The sequence below is a fragment of the Lepisosteus platostomus genome, chromosome 18 (genome assembly GCF_059453375.1).
Source record: "Lepisosteus platostomus isolate fLepPlt1 chromosome 18, fLepPlt1.hap1, whole genome shotgun sequence".
NCBI classification, from domain to species: Eukaryota; Metazoa; Chordata; class Actinopteri; order Semionotiformes; family Lepisosteidae; genus Lepisosteus; species Lepisosteus platostomus.
This window is the reverse complement of record NC_142628.1, coordinates 2735011-2755936: the sequence shown is the minus strand read 5'-3', so window position 1 is coordinate 2755936 and position 20926 is coordinate 2735011. Positions and strand designations below refer to the sequence as shown.

General features: G+C 44.5%; 1 protein-coding gene across 2 annotated transcripts in view; it reads left to right on the top strand.

Moving 5' to 3' along the window:
* The window catches only part of LOC148645440 (leucine-rich repeat-containing protein 4C-like), a 433163-nt gene that overhangs the window by 54093 nt on the left and 358144 nt on the right, over positions 1 to 20926 (top strand). The gene's annotated exons all lie outside the window — the stretch shown is intronic.

Below are 20926 nucleotides of genomic sequence, written 5' to 3'. Positions count from 1 at the left end.
GTACAGATGACAATACTACTCATACTTAGGCTTTTAGTAAATGTAAAATGAGCAATGAGAATGCAGTGGGTGTGGAAAAAGCCTTTCCCCCAGGGGCCACCACAGGAATGTAAAATTGAGCCGTAAATTGAAGAAAAGCAAGGAGCCTTGTATTGAGGTTGCAAGTTCTGAAATGAGAGAGCCAATTGTCACTTAATATATTGGATGGAATGTGAATCCCTTTATTCAAGTAGAGAAGAGAATGAGGGATTATCTTTAAGGCTTTTGTTATTAAAGAACACAGAAGCGTAGAAATGTCATGTTTTCTAGGACTTTGTGGTTCTCAACACTAAAAATCATTGTCAATATATGCATACCTATGGGGCCAAAACACAATATTCAATGTGTTTAGAAATCCCCAGGATAAATTTAATCTCATAATAAATATATATAGAGTGAATAGACTTTTTCAAGTTGATTTAAAGATATAGGAAAATTGGGATCAGTCCAATGAGACAGTGATTGTAACACAAAGGTGCAGAAATGAAACTAGCAGATCTGGTCTTTAATATTGCAGAACAGAGAATTTAGTATGCAGTTAACACCATACCCATGTCAATTTTGAAATGCAGATAATCAATCTAGCCTAATGCACTAAAGAGGTAAAAGGGGAAACAAAGAATAAAATAAATTCAAGAGAGGAACCACATTCATATTTATTATGGAATGCAGGCATGAAGAGAATTATAAAAATACATACATATGTTGCTTTTAAAAAGATCCCTTATCAGGAACTCAAATAGAAGGATGATATTTCTTAAACTGCTTAGATCTGAATAATACAGAGTGGGATTAAACACTCAGATAGAGCACTGGGAAAAAAAAAAGCTTAGCAGATGAGACAGGGGCTGGAACACATTATCTGCATATAACAATGTAATGAAGCATATTACTGTGATATGCAAAGTTGTGTACACTTAATGGCACTTGGGCAGGCAGAATGAGGTACAGTATCCAAAAAGAAGAAGGAAATATCAGGCATCCCTGACATCAACTGTTGCCTGTTATAGCCATTGCTGTTGGGATGCTGCATTAAACCTTGGACATATTAATGAAACCAAAATGAAGCCATATTAAGCTGATCATGGAACACTACTTTGATTATATACATCTCAATCCAACATTGTAAACAGGTCCAAGAAAACAAAGAAAGATAGGGGAGCCTACTCGAGAACTCACAAATTCATTATCTCCTTGTTGAGTCCGTGGAACAAAGTACAACAAAACTGAAACAATTCTGTTATATTAAGAGAAAAAATTCTGATAGATTTAGAACACAACCTTCAGAAAAAATGTTCGATACTAGGAGCATTTGAACAATGAACTAGATTGACAGAGGCTAGATGTATGTAGCAAGATTGAGAAAACATCCAAGGCACGTGCTGAAGACCTTCAGGCACCCAAGTACAATCCAAAAGAGTAAAATGAGAGAAAATGAACCTGTGAAAGTAGGAATAGACCTAACTGAGATGCATCAGAGATTGAGGCCAAAAATTTAGTATTATTATTATCTGTTTCTCAGACCTGGTCCAAGGATACTCTTGTGTATGCTGCTTTTTTTTCCACCTGCTTAAATAATTTCCAGATGATTAATTTATGATGAACAGAAGATGACAAGTGGCAATGTCAACATATCAAACACAAAACAGGTGGCAGACATTCAGGGAAATGTGTGCATTTGGATTAAGAACTGGTTAATGGACAGAGAATGCAGATAATGGTTTAATGTTCATGCTAGAGTGATGTACATAGTACAACATGGATCAGTACTAGGACCCCTTATGTATATGAATAATCAAGATTCTGGTATAGTTAAGAAATTAGGCAAGATTTTAAATAATTATGAAATGATGTAGAAACAGTAAATGCAATTCCAAGCTTTTGTTTAAATTCAAAAGCCAGTAAAATGTATTTTAATGTAGAGAACTGCAGAATATTATATGCAGGTAGCAAACCTATTAATACACCATGAAAAATACAGAACTTAAAGAGCTACGGTACTTCTGAAAAGATATAGGAAACTGAAATCAATTAAGAACTTAAGTTGACCCAGCAGTTTCACAGTATGAGAGCTGGAACCCACTGATATTTTTTGTTACATGAGCATTTGATAGATTTATTTCTATTAATATAACTGACAGTGTCAAGGAGATGATAAACAAAATTAACCAAAATAAACTGTGATTCTTCTATACTACAAATAATTCACACAAAATATTTAATATTTTGCATATGAATCATGTTGGGAAAGTGGGATTTATAAAAATACTCACTTGCAGAGCTCCTAATAAGTACTGTACATAGAGTCACTTTTCCTAATGCCTATCTTTGTAACATGGAACTGTATGGAGAAACACGTTATTTTCTTTACCCAAATAAAAGTTCAGCTTTGTATGAATACAGGGCAGAGAACCAAGAACTGAAATGCAGAAATGGAGAAAAGACCCTACTCCTCCCTTTCATTTTCCCAATTCTTCAAATTACTTAGCATTCCCCAGTCAACGGTCTAGATTATGGTTGAATGCTAATGCCCATCTCCAGGTGACTGATGCTACTGCCGCTTTTGTACTCTGCCTTAAGCATGGCACTCTGCTGCACAAAGGCTCACAGGACAGACAATTGACACAGTGGGCTGGTTTGATTAGATGCAGTAACTGCCCTACATTTCCCTGCAAAAAATTCAATTAATGTTCTGGTTCCTGGTGGCATTATATTTGAAAGTATTATTTTTAATGAATTGTTAATTTGTTAAAATTTACATTAAAGAAAAGTCTTGACTGATTGCGCTGTAATGAACTGTAAAGAACCCTATTGTTTCAGTTTTTTTAAATATGATGCTTATCTGATTCAGGGTCATAGTGGACCAGAGCCTATCCAGGGAAACAATAAGTGCAAGGATGGACTGGATGGGACACTAGTTCATTGCAGGGCACACACAGATGTAAACACACTCACACAGGGATTAGTTTTTACACTTGGCCTATAAAAAGCACTTGGACTGTGGAAGGAAACTGGAGCACCTAGAAGAAACACACATACATTCAAACCCCCTTCACCTCGAGAATCCAGGGCTCCAGCTCTGCGAGGCAGCAACACTTATACACGCCCCCTTAAAATAAATTGGAAAAGAAAAAAATGAAACAGTTGAGGTATTAAGAAGTAATGTTATATACTTTAAAATTATACGTTTAGAACAAAAGCTCTGTTTATTTCCCAATTACAACATGCATATTGAGTTAACTAATAATAGTATTATGATGGCAATTTTGGAGAATAAATAAGTAAAAGACTGAATCTCATTGCCAGCTAATTAACAAAATGATGCTCTGAATTTGTGTTAATCATGCCTCCTCACTCGTCATCCAGGGTGAGAGAACACATTGCCTCTTCTTCATTACCACCCAAACCATGCACACATTACAGTTTTTATCAGTAAAAAAAAGAACAATATAGAAAAGTACAGAGCATTACTGCAGAAACAGACAGATTGATTTTATAACCGATATTGGGGAGGAATATATATATAAATCATACAACCAGATCTTCCTTTCACGTATCATTCCCATAACACCTGCCTCCCCATCTACATCCTTAAAGCAGGTCCTTAGCTCAATCCTAGCAATAGTGAGGAGGATATAGATAGCTCCTACTCCTATACAACTGCGACTGGAGCATAGTCGACTCCCTCAGCTACTAGACTGCATATAATGCAGAATATATAAAATAATCAGTTACACAGGGTCAAATATGTTCAGAATACTGTAAATGCAGTTTACGTTTAATTGATATTGGAACCCAAGACCTACACTTGCATGAAATACACCATCATTCCAACAGCATTTTACAGCATTTTCCAGATTGACAATTTGTTTAGATAGGAAAACATACATTTCCAAGAGCTTTTTACAGTGGATGTGTGCGGTTTCCATGCCGAACGTGAAGCTTGGGGAACATGTTGACAAAACGGTAGGTTGGAGTGCTTCAGAGAACGAATGTATGACTGCTCCGTTGAAACCCCAGCTGGGGATGGGGTTAGCATTCTCACACCAGACATTTGTGATGCTCAGCGCTGGATTGTGTCCCAAGCAAACCTGAGGACAAGGGAAAACGTGCTCCCTCCTCTGCCTCTTTTCTCCCCCCAGACTGTTGGTGGCTTACAGTGCGTATTGCGCACCGCGTACCACGGGCAAATCCCTACGTCATAGCGCGTCATACCGCGGTACGTGATTGGCTGGCCAAAATGACCAATGCACTCGTGGTGCGTTGGTCGGTCGTGGAAAGATTTAGTCATTTAATGTCTTTACTGTGAATGTTTTAATCCGCTTACTACTGAATATTTATATGGAATTTTACAACTAAAAGAAATTTTTAGTAGCCGAGCATAAAAAAAGAGGAGCATAACGCATCTGAAGGTCATACACAATATTAATTTAGGAACATAAACATGTTAATGTATGTAGACTGTATTGTGTATGGCTGGTGTTGGTAGTTTAAAGAAAAAATACACACCAGTCTTCCATTTCTCCCTAAACATTTTAAGCATTAAAGTTTTATCAAATAGTCCCCAAAATATACGATTGCTGTATGAATTTCAATTTAAAAAAATTATTTAAAATTATCGTTATCGTGAAAAAGCTACAGTCATGCCAATTGTAATCGTTCTTAGTTTTAAAGACATTTTAGAAAAGTGTCATCTATACAAAAAAGTTGCATTTAATACCACTCAATGATATATTTACAGAGATAAGCTCTCTATTAAAGCTCAGATCAAAGATCAAGCACAGATCAAACAGCAAGATCTCACACACTGGGACTGATCTGTGATCTGTGATGTGGTTGAGTGTGAATTGTGGTGCTCTAGCTGTGCTGAAAAAAAAAACTCTTAAGCATACTGTATTTTTTGTTAACACAAGTTTATCAGTGAAAAGACCACGGGCATTTTTCCTCCCCGATACATTCTCAGAGTATAATATGATTTATTATTAGCACAATGTATTACAGTGCTAATTTTAATATTATTGATTACTATTAGTTTATGCTAACAGCTAACTTAACGCGAGAAATACTGCTCAATACAGCTTCGTGCGAAAAACCCAAATATCACCATAGGAAGCATAACAGCATAGCCTCCCATTACCCAGACCACAAAACAAAGGAATAAATGTTAAAAGAAATGTGAAAAGAAAACTTAGGACGTAAAGAAAGGGTTTCAGAAACCAAACAAAGCTTTGTTCCTTTTGACCAAGACAGGAGACATTAGAAGCTTGCCACACCCAGACTGTTACAGTAACACATAAGCAAGTTAAAGCAATTATGTTGAAAAGCCAGGCGTAATAATTGTTTTACCCTTGATGTTCTGATCTGCAAAGCAGTTTGGCCGCGGTGAATGTGGATTCTGTCTGGCATTGCCAGATTGTGAAAAATATTTTATGAAACACACGTTTGCGATTTTAATCAAGATGGGGTTAAGGGAGTCTTCTCTATGACACTCTCCCTTATAAAATTAACATGAAACGAAACCAAAACTAAAAATAAGATACAATCTACGTCTATGTTGTAAATGTCTGCAGATTGTATCTTGTTTTTAGTTTTTGGCCAGACCACAGCCAGGACACGCCGGACCCCACAGCCCCATTCGCAGACACCCCCACACACCCACCTGCACACAGCCCTACTCCCGCACCTTACAGTCACACCACACAGCCGCCAGCGCACCACACCGCGCCCGGCCACCACTGCGTCGCACCACACAGCCGCCAGCGCACCACACCGCGCCCGGCCACCACTGCGTCGCACCACACAGCCGCCAGCGCACCTCACCGTGCCCGGCCACCACTGCGTCAAACCACACAGCCGCCAGCGCACCTCACCGTGCCCGGCCACCACTACCTCACACCACACAGCCGCCAGCGCACCTCACCGTGCCCGGCCACCACTGCGTCGCACCACACAGCCGCCAGCGCACCTCACAGTGCCCGGCCACCACTACCTCACACCACACAGCCGCCAGCGCACCTCACCGCGCCCGGCCACCACTGCATCGAAGCACACAGCCGCCAGCGCACCTCACCGTACCCGGCCACAGCTGTGTCGCACCACACAGCCGCCAGCGCACCTCGCCGTGCCCGGCCACCACTGCGTCACACCACACAGCCGCCAGCGCACCTCGCCGTGCCCGGCCACCACTGCGTCACACCACACAGCCGCCAGCGCACCTCACCGTACCCGGCCACAGCTGCGTCGCACCACACAGCCGCCAGCGCACCTCACCGTGCCCGGCCACCACTGCGTCGCACCACACAGCCGCCAGCGCACCTCACCGTGCCCGGCCACCACTGCGTCGCACCACACAGCCGCCAGCGCACCTCGCCGTGCCCGGCCACCACTGCGTCGCACCACACAGCCGCCAGCGCACCTCACCGTGCCCGGCCACCACTGCGTCGCACCACACAGCCGCCAGCGCACCTCACCGTGCCCGGCCACCACTGCATCGAAGCACACAGCCGCCAGCGCACCTCGCCGTACCCGGCCACAGCTGTGTCGCACCAGACAGCCGCCAGCGCACCTCACCGTGCCCGGCCACCACTGCGTCGCACCACACAGCCGCCAGCGCACCTCACCGTGCCCGGCCACCACTGCGTCACACCACACAGCCGCCAGCGCACCTCACCGTGCCTGGTTTCGAAGCCGAACATGAGGCTTGGGGAACATGTTGACAAAACAGTAGGTTGGAGTGCTTCAGAGAACGAATGTATGACTGCTCCGTTGAAACCCCAGCTGGGGATGTGGATAGCATTCTCACACTGGACATTTGTGATGCTCAGCGTTGGATTGTGTCCCAAGCAAACTTGAGGACAAGTGAAGACATGCTCTCTCCTCCGCCTCTTTTCTTCCCCCAGACTGTTGGTGGCTTATAGTGTGTATTGCGCAGTTGCGCAATTTCCAAGTGCTTTTTACAGTGGATGTGTGCGGTTTCGACGCCGAATGTGAGGCTTGGAGAACATGTTGACAAAACGGTAGGCTGGAGTGCTTCAGAGAATGAATGTATGACTGCTCCGTTGAAAACCCAGCTGGGGATGTGGATAGCATTCTCACACCAGACATTTGTGATGCTCAGCGTTGGATTGTGTCCCAAGAAAACTTGAGGACAAGTGAAATAGTGCTCCCTCCTCCGCCTTTTTTCTCCCCCCAGACTGTTGGTGGCTTATAGTGTGTATTGCGCATTTGCGCAATTGTATTCTGGAACTGAGTCGGATCAAATGTGGCTTATAGTGTGAATTGCACAGTTGCGCAATTATGTTCCGGAACTGAGGCGGATTAAATGTGGCATATAGTGTGAATTGCACAGCTGCGCAATTGTGTTCCGGAACTGAGGCGGATTAAATGTGGCTTGTAGTGTTAATTGCACAGTTGCGCAATTGTGTTCCGGAACTGAGGCGGATTAAATGTGGCTTCTAGTGTGAATTGCACAGTTGCGCAATTGCGTTCCGGAACCGAGTTGGATCAAATGTGGCTTGTAGTGTTAATTGCACAGTTGCGCAATTGTGTTCCGGAACTGAGGTGGATTAAATGTGGCTTATAGTGTGAATTGCACAGTTGCGCAATTTCCAAGTGCTTTTTACAGTGGATGTGTGCGGTTTCGACGCCGAATGTGAGGCTTGGAGAACATGTTGACAAAAGGGTATGTTGGAGTGTTTCAGAGAACGAATGTATGACTGCACCGTTGAAACCCCAGCTGGGGATGGGGTTAACATTCTCAAACAGGACATTTGTGATGATCAGAGCTGGATTGTGTCCCAAGCAAACTTGAGGACAAGTGAAATAGTGCTCCCTCCTCCGCCTTTTTTCTCCCCCCAAACTGATGGTGGCTTATAGTGTTAATTGCACAGTTGCGCAATTGTGTTCCGGAACCGAGTTGGATCAAATGTGGCTTGTAGTGTTAATTGCACAGTTGCGCAATTGTGTTCCGGAACTGAGGCGGATTAAATGTGGCTTGTAGTGTTAATTGCACAGTTGCGCAATTGTGTTCCGGAACTGAGGCGGATTAAATGTGGCTTCTAGTGTGAATTGCACAGTTGCGCAATTGCGTTCCGGAACTGAGTTGGATCAAATGTGGCTTCTAGTGTGAATTGCACAGTTGCGCAATTGCGTTCCGGAACCGAGCTGGATCAAATGTGGCTTCTAGTGTGAATTGCACAGTTGCGCAATTGCGTTCCGGAACTGAGTTGGATCAAATGTGGCTTATAGTGTGAATTGCACAATTGCACAATTTCCAAGAGCTCTTTTCAGTGGATGTGTGCGGATTCGACGCCGAATGTGAGGCTTGGGGAACATGTTGACAAAACGGTAGGCTGGAGTGCTTCAGAGAACAAATGTATGACTGCTACGTTGAAACCCCAGCTGGGGATGGGGTTAGCATTCTCACACCAGACATTTAACATAACATCACTTTATTAGCCCTATACAATTTCTTGTATTAGGAATTCGTCATTTAGGATACCCCAGCTTGCTCTCCATGAGAAACAGACACAGATAGAGATACATCACATTTGTGATGCTCAGCGCTGGATTGTGCTCCAAGCAAACTTGAGGACAAGTGAAAACGTGCTCCCTCCTCCGCCTTTTTTCTCCCCCCAGACTGTTGGTGGCTTATAGTGTGTATTGCGCAGTTGCGTAATTGTATTCTAGAACTGAGGCGGATTAAATGTGGCTTATAGTGTGAATTGCACAGTTGCGCAATTGCGTTCCGGAACTGAGTCGGATCAAATGTGGCTTATAGTGTGAATTGCACAGTTGCGCAATTATGTTCCGGAACTGAGGCGGATTAAATGTGGCTTATAGTGTGAATTGCACAGTTGCGCAATTGTGTTCCGGAACTGAGGCGGATTAAATGTGGCTTGTAGTGTTAATTGCACAGTTGCGCAATTGTGTTCCGGAACTGAGGCGGATTAAATGTGGCTTGTAGTGTGAATTGCACAGTTGCGCAATTGCGTTCCGGAACCGAGTTGGATCAAATGTCGCTTATAGTGTTAATTGCACAGTTGCGCAATTGCGTTCCGGAACTGAGTTGGATCAAATGTGGCTTATAGTGTGAATTGCACAGTTGCGAAATTGTGTTCCGGAACTGAGGCGGATTAAATGTGGCTTGTAGTGTTAATTGCACAGTTGCGCAATTGCAATCCGGAACTGAGTTGGATCAAATGTGGCTTGTAGTGTAAATTGCACAGTTGCGCAATTGTGTTCCGGAACCGAGGTGGATTAAATGTGGCTTATAGTGTGAATTGCACAGTTGCGCAATTGTATTCTAGAACTGAGGCGGATTAAATGTGGCTTATAGTGTGAATTGCACAGTTGCGCAATTGCGTTCCGGAACTGAGTCAGATCAAATGTGGCTTATAGTGTGAATTGCACAGTTGCGCAATTATGTTCCGGAACTGAGGCAGATTAAATGTGGCATATAGTGTGAATTGCACAGTTGCGCAATTGTGTTCCGGAACTGAGGCGGATTAAATGTGGCTTGTAGTGTTAATTGCACAGTTGGGCAATTGTGTTCCGGAACTGAGGCGGATTAAATGTGGCTTCTAGTGTGAATTGCACAGTTGCGCAATTGCGTTCCGGAACTGAGTTGGATCAAAAGTGGCTTATAGTGTGAATTGCACAGTTGCGCAATTGCGTTCCGGAACTGAGTTGGATCAAATGTGGCTTGTAGTGTAAATTGCACAGTTGCGCAATTGTGTTCCGGAACCGAGGTGGATTAAATGTGGCTTATAGTGTGAATTGCACAGTTGCACAATTTCCAAGAGCTTTTTACAGTGGATGTGTGCGGTTTCAACGCCGAATGTGAGGCTTGGAGAACATGTTGACAAAACGGTAGGCTGGAGTGCTTCAGAGAATGAATGTATGACTGCTCCGTTGAAAACCCAGCTGGGGATGTGGATAGCATTCTCACACCAGACATTTGTGATGCTCAGCGTTGGATTGTGTCCCAAGCAAACTTGAGGACAAGTGAAATAGTGCTCCCTCCTCCGCCTTTTTTCTCCCCCAAGACTGTTGGTGGCTTATAGTGTGTATTGCGCATTTGCGCAATTGTATTCTGGAACTGAGTCGGATCAAATGTGGCATATAGTGTGAATTGCACAGTTGCGCAATTGTGTTCCGGAACTGAGGCGGATTAAATGTGGCTTGTAGTGTTAATTGCACAGTTGCGCAATTGTGTTCCGGAACCGAGGCGGATTAAATGTGGCTTCTAGTGTGAATTGCACAGTTGCGCAATTGCGTTCTGGAACCGAGTTGGATCAAATGTGGCTTGTAGTGTAAATTGCACAGTTGCGCAATTGTGTTCCGGAACCGAGGTGGATTAAATGTGGCTTATAGTGTGAATTGAACAGTTGCACAATTTCCAAGAGCTTTTTACAGTGGATGTGTGCGGTTTCAACGCCGAATGTGAGGCTTGGAGAACATGTTGACAAAACGGTAGGCTGGAGTGCTTCAGAGAATGAATGTACGACTGCTCCGTTGAAAACCCAGCTGGGGATGGGGTTAGCATTCTCACACCAGACATTTGTGATGTTCAGCGTTGGATTGTGTCCCAAGCAAACTTGAGGACAAGTGAAAAAGTGCTCCCTCCTCTGCCTTTTTTCTCCCCCCAGACTGTTGGTGGCTTATAGTGTGTATTGCGCATTTGCGCAATTGTATTCTGGAACTGAGTCAGATCAAATGTGGCATATAGTGTGAATTGCACAGTTGCGCAATTGTGTTCCGGAACTGAGGCGGATTAAATGTGGCTTGTAGTGTTAATTGCACAGTTGCGCAATTGTGTTCCGGAACTGAGGCAGATTAAATGTGGCTTCTAGTGTGAATTGCACAGTTGCGCAATTGCGTTCCGGAACTGAGTTGGATCAAAAGTGGCTTATAGTGTGAATTGCACAGTTGCGCAATTGCGTTCCGGAACTGAGTTGGATCAAATGTCGCTTATAGTGTTAATTGCACAGTTGCGCAATTGCGTTCCGGAACTGAGTTGGATCAAATGTGGCTTGTAGTGTAAATTGCACAGTTGCGCAATTGTGTTCCGGAACCGAGGTGGATTAAATGTGGCTTATAGTGTGAATTGCACAGTTGCACAATTTCCAAGAGCTTTTTACAGTGGATGTGTGCGGTTTCAACGCCGAATGTGAGGCTTGGAGAACATGTTGACAAAACGGTAGGCTGGAGTGCTTCAGAGAATGAATGTATGACTGCTCCGTTGAAAACCCAGCTGGGGATGTGGATAGCATTCTCACACCAGACATTTGTGATGCTCAGCGTTGGATTGTGTCCCAAGCAAACTTGAGGACAAGTGAAATAGTGCTCCGTCCTCCGCCTTTTTTCTCCCCCCAGACTGTTGGTGGCTTATAGTGTGTATTGCGCATTTGCGCAATTGTATTCTGGAACTGAGTCGGATCAAATGTGGCTTATAGTGTGAATTGCACAGTTGCGCAATTATGTTCCGGAACTGAGGCGGATTAAATGTGGCATATAGTGTGAATTGCACAGTTGCGCAATTGTGTTCCGGAACTGAGGCGGATTAAATGTGGCTTGTAGTGTTAATTGCACAGTTGCGCAATTGTGTTCCGGAACCGAGGCGGATTAAATGTGGCTTCTAGTGTGAATTGCACAGTTGCGCAATTGCGTTCTGGAACCGAGTTGGATCAAATGTGGCTTGTAGTGTTAATTGCACAGTTGCGCAATTGTGTTCCGGAACTGAGGTGGATTAAATGTGGCTTATAGTGTGAATTGCACAGTTGCGCAATTTCCAAGTGCTTTTTACAGTGGATGTGTGCGGTTTCGACGCCGAATGTGAGGCTTGGAGAACATGTTGACAAAACGGTATGTTGGAGTGTTTCAGAGAACGAATGTATGACTGCACCGTTGAAACCCCAGCTGGGGATGGGGTTAACATTCTCAAACAGGACATTTGTGATGATCAGAGCTGGATTGTGTCCCAAGCAAACTTAAGGACAAGTGAAATAGTGCTCCCTCCTCCGCCTTTTTTCTCCCCCCAAACTGATGGTGGCTTATAGTGTGTATTGCGCATTTGCGCAATTTCCAAGTGCTTTTTACAGTGGATGTGTGCGGTTTCGACGCCGAATGTGAGGCTTGGAGAACATGTTGACAAAACGGTAGGCTGGAGTGCTTCAGAGAATGAATGTACGACTGCTCCGTTGAAAACCCAGCTGGGGATGGGGTTAGCATTCTCACACCAGACATTTGTGATGTTCAGCGTTGGATTGTGTCCCAAGCAAACTTGAGGACAAGTGAAATAGTGCTCCCTCCTCTGCCTTTTTTCTCCCCCCAAACTGTTGGTGGCTTATAGTGTGTATTGCGCATTTGCGCAATTGTATTCTGGAACTGAGTCAGATCAAATGTGGCTTATAGTGTGAATTGCACAGTTGCGCAATTATGTTCCGGAACTGAGGCAGATTAAATGTGGCATATAGTGTGAATTGCACAGTTGCGCAATTGTGTTCCGGAACTGAGGCGGATTAAATGTGGCTTGTAGTGTTAATTGCACAGTTGCGCAATTGTGTTCCGGAACTGAGTTGGATCAAATGTCGCTTATAGTGTTAATTGCACAGTTGCGCAATTGCGTTCCGGAACTGAGTTGGATCAAATGTGGCTTGTAGTGTAAATTGCACAGTTGCGCAATTGTGTTCCGGAACCGAGGTGGATTAAATGTGGCATGTAGTGTGAATTGCACAGTTGCGCAATTGTGTTCCGGAACTGAGGCGGATTAAATGTGGCTCGTAGTGTTAATTGCACAGTTGCGCAATTGTGTTCCGGAACCGAGGCGGATTAAATGTGGCTTCTAGTGTGAATTGCACAGTTGCGCAATTGCGTTCTGGAACCGAGTTGGATCAAATGTGGCTTGTAGTGTAAATTGCACAGTTGCACAATTTCCAAGAGCTTTTTACAGTGGATGTGTGCGGTTTCAACGCCGAATGTGAGGCTTGGAGAACATGTTGACAAAACCGTAGGCTGGAGTGCTTCAGAGAATGAATGTATGACTGCTCCGTTGAAAACCCAGCTGGGGATGGGGTTAGCTTTCTCACACCAGACATTTGTGATGTTCAGCGTTGGATTGTGTCCCAAGCAAACTTGAGGACAAGTGAAATAGTGCTCCCTCCTCTGCCTTTTTTCTCCCCCCAGACTGTTGGTGGCTTATAGTGTGTATTGCGCATTTGCGCAATTGTATTCTGGAACTGAGTCAGATCAAATGTGGCATATAGTGTGAATTGCACACTTGCGCAATTGTGTTCCGGAACTGAGGCGGATTAAATGTGGCTTGTAGTGTTAATTGCACAGTTGCGCAATTGTGTTCCGGAACTGAGGCGGATTAAATGTGGCTTCTAGTGTGAATTGCACAGTTGCGCAATTGCGTTCCGGAACTGAGTTGAATCAAAAGTGGCTTATAGTGTGAATTGCACAGTTGCGCAATTGCGTTCCGGAACGGAGTTGGATCAAATGTCGCTTATAGTGTTAATTGCACAGTTGCGCAATTGCGTTCCGGAACTGAGTTGGATCAAATGTGGCTTGTAGTGTAAATTGCACAGTTGCGCAATTGTGTTCCGGAACCGAGGTGGATTAAATGTGGCTTATAGTGTGAATTGCACAGTTGCACAATTTCCAAGAGCTTTTTACAGTGGATGTGTGCGGTTTCAACGCCGAATGTGAGGCTTGGAGAACATGTTGACAAAACGGTAGGCTGGAGTGCTTCAGAGAATGAATGTATGACTGCTCCGTTGAAAACCCAGCTGGGGATGTGGATAGCATTCTCACACCAGACATTTGTGATGCTCAGCGTTGGATTGTGTCCCAAGCAAACTTGAGGACAAGTGAAATAGTGCTCCCTCCTCCGCCTTTTTTCTCCCCCCAGACTGTTGGTGGCTTATAGTGTGTATTGCGCATTTGCGCAATTGTATTCTGGAACTGAGTCGGATCAAATGTGGCTTATAGTGTGAATTGCACAGTTGCGCAATTATGTTCCGGAACTGAGGCGGATTAAATGTGGCATATAGTGTGAATTGCACAGTTGCGCAATTGTGTTCCGGAACTGAGGCGGATTAAATGTGGCTTGTAGTGTTAATTGCACAGTTGCGCAATTGTGTTCCAGAACCGAGGCGGATTAAATGTGGCTTCTAGTGTGAATTGCACAGTTGCGCAATTGCGTTCTGGAACCGAGTTGGATCAAATGTGGCTTGTAGTGTAAATTGCACAGTTGCACAATTTCCAAGAGCTTTTTACAGTGGATGTGTGCGGTTTCGACGCCGAATGTGAGGCTTGGAGAACATGTTGACAAAACGGTATGTTGGAGTGTTTCAGAGAACGAATGTATGACTGCACCGTTGAAACCCCAGCTGGGGATGGGGTTAACATTCTCAAACAGGACATTTGTGATGATCAGAGCTGGATTGTGTCCCAAGCAAACTTGAGGACAAGTGAAATAGTGCTCCCTCCTCTGCCTTTTTTCTCCCCCCAGACTGTTGGTGGCTTATAGTGTGTATTGCGCATTTGCGCAATTGTATTCTGGAACTGAGTCAGATCAAATGTGGCATATAGTGTGAATTGCATAGTTGCGCAATTGTGTTCCGGAACTGAGGCGGATTAAATGTGGCTTGTAGTGTTAATTGCACAGTTGCGCAATTGTGTTCCGGAACTGAGGCGGATTAAATGTGGCTTCTAGTGTGAATTGCACAGTTGCGCAATTGCGTTCCGGAACTGAGTTGGATCAAAAGTGGCTTATAGTGTGAATTGCACAGTTGCGCAATTGCGTTCCGGAACGGAGTTGGATCAAATGTCGCTTATAGTGTTAATTGCACAGTTGCGCAATTGCGTTCCGGAACTGAGTTGGATCAAATGTGGCTTGTAGTGTAAATTGCACAGTTGCGCAATTGTGTTCCGGAACCGAGGTGGATTAAATGTGGCTTATAGTGTGAATTGCACAGTTGCACAATTTCCAAGAGCTTTTTACAGTGGATGTGTGCGGTTTCAACGCCGAATGTGAGGCTTGGAGAACATGTTGACAAAACGGTAGGCTGGAGTGCTTCAGAGAATGAATGTACGACTGCTCCGTTGAAAACCCAGCTGGGGATGGGGTTAGCATTCTCACACCAGACATTTGTGATGCTCAGCGTTGGATTGTGTCCCAAGCAAACTTGAGGACAAGTGAAATAGTGCTCCCTCCTCCGCCTTTTTTCTCCCCCCAGACTGTTGGTGGCTTATAGTGTGTATTGCGCATTTGCGCAATTGTATTCTGGAACTGAGTCAGATCAAATGTGGCTTATAATGTGAATTGCACAGTTGCGCAATTATGTTCCGGAACTGAGGCAGATTAAATGTGGCATATAGTGTGAATTGCACAGTTGCGCAATTGTGTTCCGGAACTGAGGCGGATTAAATGTGGCTTGTAGTGTTAATTGCACAGTTGCGCAATTGTGTTCCGGAACTGAGGCGGATTAAATGTGGCTTCTAGTGTGAATTGCACAGTTGCGCAATTGCGTTCTGGAACCGAGTTGGATCAAATGTGGCTTGTAGTGTTAATTGCACAGTTGCGCAATTGTGTTCCGGAACTGAGGTGGATTAAATGTGGCTTATAGTGTGAATTGCACAGTTGCGCAATTTCCAAGTGCTTTTTACAGTGGATGTGTGCGGTTTCGACGCCGAATGTGAGGCTTGGAGAACATGTTGACAAAACGGTATGTTGGAGTGTTTCAGAGAACGAATGTATGACTGCACCGTTGAAACCCCAGCTGGGGATGGGGTTAACATTCTCAAACAGGACATTTGTGATGATCAGAGCTGGATTGTGTCCCAAGCAAACTTGAGGACAAGTGAAATAGTGCTCCCTCCTCCGCCTTTTTTCTCCCCCCAAACTGATGGTGGCTTATAGTGTGTATTGCGCATTTGCGCAACTGTATTCTGGAACTGAGTCGGATCAAATGTTGCTTATAGTGTGAATTGCACAGTTGTGCAATTGCGTTCCGGAACTGAGTTGGATCAAATGTGGCTTCTAGTGTGAATTGCACAGTTGCGCAATTGCGTTCCGGAACTGAGTTGGATCAAATGTGGCTTCTAGTGTGAATTGCACAGTTGCGCAATTGCGTTCCGGAACTGAGCTGGATCAAAAGTGGCTTATAGTGTGAATTGCACAGTTGCGCAATTGCGTTCCGGAACTGAGTTGGATCAAATGTCGCTTATAGTGTTAATTGCACAGTTGCGCAATTGCGTTCCGGAACCAAGTTGGATTAAATGTGGCTTCTAGTGTGAATTGCACAGTTGCGCAATTGCGTTCCGGAACTGAGCTGGATCAAATGTGGCTTCTAGTGTGAATTGCACAGTTGCGCAATTGCGTTCCGGAACTGAGTTGGATCAAATGTGGCTTATAGTGTGAATTGCGCAGTTGCACAATTTCCAAGAGCTCTTTTCAGTGGATGTGTGCGGATTCGACGCCGAATGTGAGGCTTGGGGAACATGTTGACAAAACGGTAGGTTGGAGTGCTTCAGAGAACAAATGTATGACTGCACCGTTGAAACCCCAGCTGGGGATGGGGTTAACATTCTCAAACAGGACATTTGTGATGATCAGAGCTGGATTGTGCTCCAAGCAAACTTGAGGACAAGTGAAATAGTGCTCCCTCCTCCGCCTTTTTTCTCCCCCCAGACTGTTGGTGGCTTATAGTGTGTATTGCGCAGTTGCGTAATTGTATTCTAGAACTGAGGCGGATTATATGTGGCTTATAGTGTGAATTGCACAGTTGCGCAATTGTGTTCCGGAACTGAGGCGGATTAAATGTGGCTTGTAGTGTTAATTGCACAGTTGCGCAATTGTGTTCCGGAACTGAGACGGATTAAATGTGGCTTATAGTGTGAATTGCACAGTTGCGCAATTGCGTTCCGGAACTGAGTTGGATCAAATGTCGCTTATAGTGTTAATTGCACAGTTGCGCAATTGCGTTCCGGAACTGAGTTGGATCAAATGTGGCTTATAGTGTGAATTGCACAGTTGCGCAATTGTGTTCCGGAACTGAGGCGGATTAAATGTGGCTTGTAGTGTTAATTGCACAGTTGCGCAATTGCGTTCCGGAACTGAGTTGGATCAAATGTGGCTTGTAGTGTAAATTGCACAGTTGCGCAATTGTGTTCCGGAACCGAGGTGGATTAAATGTGGCTTATAGTGTGAATTGCACAGTTGCACAATTTCCAAGAGCTTTTTACAGTGGATGTGTGCGGTTTCAACGCCGAATGTGAGGCTTGGAGAACATGTTGACAAAACGGTAGGCTGGAGTGCTTCAGAGAATGAATGTATGACTGCTCCGTTGAAAACCCAGCTGGGGATGTGGATAGCATTCTCACACCAGACATTTGTGATGCTCAGCGTTGGATTGTGTCCCAAGCAAACTTGAGGACAAGTGAAATAGTGCTCCCTCCTCCGCCTTTTTTCTCCCCCCAAACTGATGGTGGCTTATAGTGTGTATTGCGCATTTGCGCAACTGTATTCTGGAACTGAGTCGGATCAAATGTTGCTTATAGTGTGAATTGCACAGTTGTGCAATTGCGTTCCGGAACTGAGTTGGATCAAATGTGGCTTATAGTGTGAATTGCACAGTTGCGCAATTGCGTTCCGGAACTGAGTTGGATCAAATGTGGCTTCTAGTGTGAATTGCACAGTTGCGCAATTGCGTTCCGGAACTGAGTTGGATCAAATGTGGCTTCTAGTGTGAATTGCACAGTTGCGCAATTGCGTTCCGGAACTGAGTTGGATCAAATGTGGCTTCTAGTGTGAATTGCACAGTTGCGCAATTGCGTTCCGGAACTGAGCTGGATCAAAAGTGGCTTATAGTGTGAATTGCACAGTTGCGCAATTGCGTTCCGGAACTGAGTTGGATCAAATGTCGCTTATAGTGTTAATTGCACAGTTGCGCAATTGCGTTCCGGAACCGAGTTGGATTAAATGTGGCTTCTAGTGTGAATTGCACAGTTGCGCAATTGCGTTCCGGAACTGAGTTGGATCAAATGTGGCTTATAGTGTGAATTGCGCAGTTGCACAATTTCCAAGAGCTCTTTTCAGTGGATGTGTGCGGATTCGACGCCGAATGTGAGGCTTGGGGAACATGTTGACAAAACGGTAGGTTGGAGTGCTTCAGAGAACAAATGTATGACTGCACCGTTGAAACCCCAGCTGGGGATGGGGTTAGCATTCTCACACCAGACATTTAACATAACATCACTTTATTAGCCCTATAAAATTTCTTGTATTAGGAATTCGTCATTTCGCATACCCCAGCTTGTCTCCATGAGAAACAGACACAGACAGAGAGAGATACATCACATTTGTGATGCTCAGCGCTGGATTGTGCTCCAAGCAAACTTGAGGACAAGTGAAAACGTGCTCCGTCCTCCGCCTTTTTTCTCCCCCCAGACTGTTGGTGGCTTATAGTGTGTATTGCGCAGTTGCGTAATTGTATTCTAGAACTGAGGCGGATTATATGTGGCTTATAGTGTGAATTGCACAGTTGCGCAATTGTGTTCCGGAACTGAGGCGGATTAAATGTGGCTTGTAGTGTTAATTGCACAGTTGCGCAATTGTGTTCCGGAACTGAGACGGATTAAATGTGGCTTGTAGTGTGAATTGCACAGTTGCGCAATTGCGTTCCGGAACTGAGTTGGATCAAATGTGGCTTGTAGTGTGAATTGCACAGTTGCGCAATTGCGTTCCGGAACCGAGTTGGATTAAATGTGGCTTCTAGTGTGAATTGCACAGTTGCGCAATTACGTTCCTGAACTGAGCTGGATCAAATGTGGCTTCTAGTGTGAATTGCACAGTTGCGCAATTGCGTTCCGGAACTGAGTTGGATCAAATGTGGCTTCTAGTGTGAATTGCACAGTTGCGCAATTGCGTTCCGGAACCGAGTTGGATTAAATGTGGCTTCTAGTGTGAATTGCACAGTTGCGCAATTACGTTCCTGAACTGAGCTGGATCAAATGTGGCTTCTAGTGTGAATTGCACAGTTGCGCAATTGCGTTCCGGAACTGAGTTGGATCAAATGTGGCTTCTAGTGTGAATTGCGCAGTTGCACAATTTCCAAGAGCTCTTTTCAGTGGATGTGGGCGGATTCGACGCCGAATGTGAGGCTTGGGGAACATGTTGACAAAACGGTAGGTTGGAGTGCTTCAGAGAACAAATGTATGACTGCACCGTTGAAACCCCAGCTGGGGATGGGGTTAGCATTCTCACACCAGACATTTAACATAACATCACTTTATTAGCTCTATACAATTTCTTGTATTAGGAATTCGTCATTTCGCATACCCCAGCTTGTCTCCATGAGAAACAGACACAGACAGAGAGAGATACATCACATTTGTGATGCTCAGCGCTGGATTGTGCTCCAAGCAAACTTGAGGACAAGTGAAAACGTGCTCCCTCCTCCGCCTTTTTTCTCCCCCCAGACTGTTGGTGGCTTATAGTGTGTATTGCGCAGTTGCGTAATTGTATTCTAGAACTGAGGCGGATTATATGTGGCTTATAGTGTGAATTGCACAGTTGCGCAATTGTGTTCCGGAACTGAGGCGGATTAAATGTGGCTTGTAGTGTTAATTGCACAGTTGCGCAATTGTGTTCCGGAACTGAGACGGATTAAATGTGGCTTGTAGTGTGAATTGCACAGTTGCGCAATTGCGTTCCGGAACTGAGTTGGATCAAATGTGGCTTCTAGTGTGAATTGCACAGTTGCGCAATTACGTTCCTGAACTGAGCTGGATCAAATGTGGCTTCTAGTGTGAATTGCACAGTTGCGCAATTGCGTTCCGGAACTGAGTTGGATCAAATGTGGCTTATAGTGTGAATTGCGCAGTTGCACAATTTCCAAGAGCTCTTTTCAGTGGATGTGTGCGGTTTCAACGCCGAATGTGAGGCTTGGGGAACATGTTGACAAAACGGTAGGTTGGAGTGCTTCAGAGAACAAATGTATGACTGCTACGTTGAAACCCCAGCTGGGGATGGGGTTAGCATTCTCACACCAGACATTTAACATAACATCACTTTATTAGCTCTATACAATTTCTTGTATTAGGAATTCGTCATTTCGCATACCCCAGCTTGCTCTCCATGAGAAACAGACACAGACAGAGAGAGATACATCACATTTGTGATGCTCAGCGCTGGATTGTGCTCCAAGCAAACTTGAGGACAAGTGAAATAGTGCTCCCTCCTCCGCCTTTTTTCTCCCCCCAGACTGTTGGTGGCTTATAGTGTGTATTGCGCAGTTGCGTAATTGTATTCTAGAACTGAGTCGGATCAAATGTGGCTTATAGTGTGTATTGCGCAGTTGCGCAATTGTATTCTGGAACCGAGGCGGATCAAATGTGGCTTATAGTGTTAATTGCACAGTTGCGCAATTGCGTTCCGGAACTGAGTTGGATTAAATGTGGCTTATAGTGTGAATTGCACAGTTGCGCAATTGTGTTCCGGAACTGAGCTGGATCAAATGTGGCTTCTAGTGTGAATTGCGCAGTTGCACAATTTCCAAGAGCTCTTTTCAGTGGATTCAGTGGATGCACACAGACTGTTGGTGGCTAATAGTGTGTATTGTGCAGTTGTATTCCAGAACTGAGTCAGATCAAATGTTCCAAGAAATCCTTTTCATCTGGGTAAATTCTCACAATCCTCTCATTTAACATGCAACTAGATGTTTAACTGCAATATACATTTAATGCTTCTTGGAAACAGGGTTCCCCCTTGGTGGGGGACGCATCACACATGAAGGGCCAGTCAACAAAGGCATATAAATTGAGCATCAGATTATTTTGCTAAACTTTAAGAGAAGTTACTCTTACCACAGAGGTCTGGGCT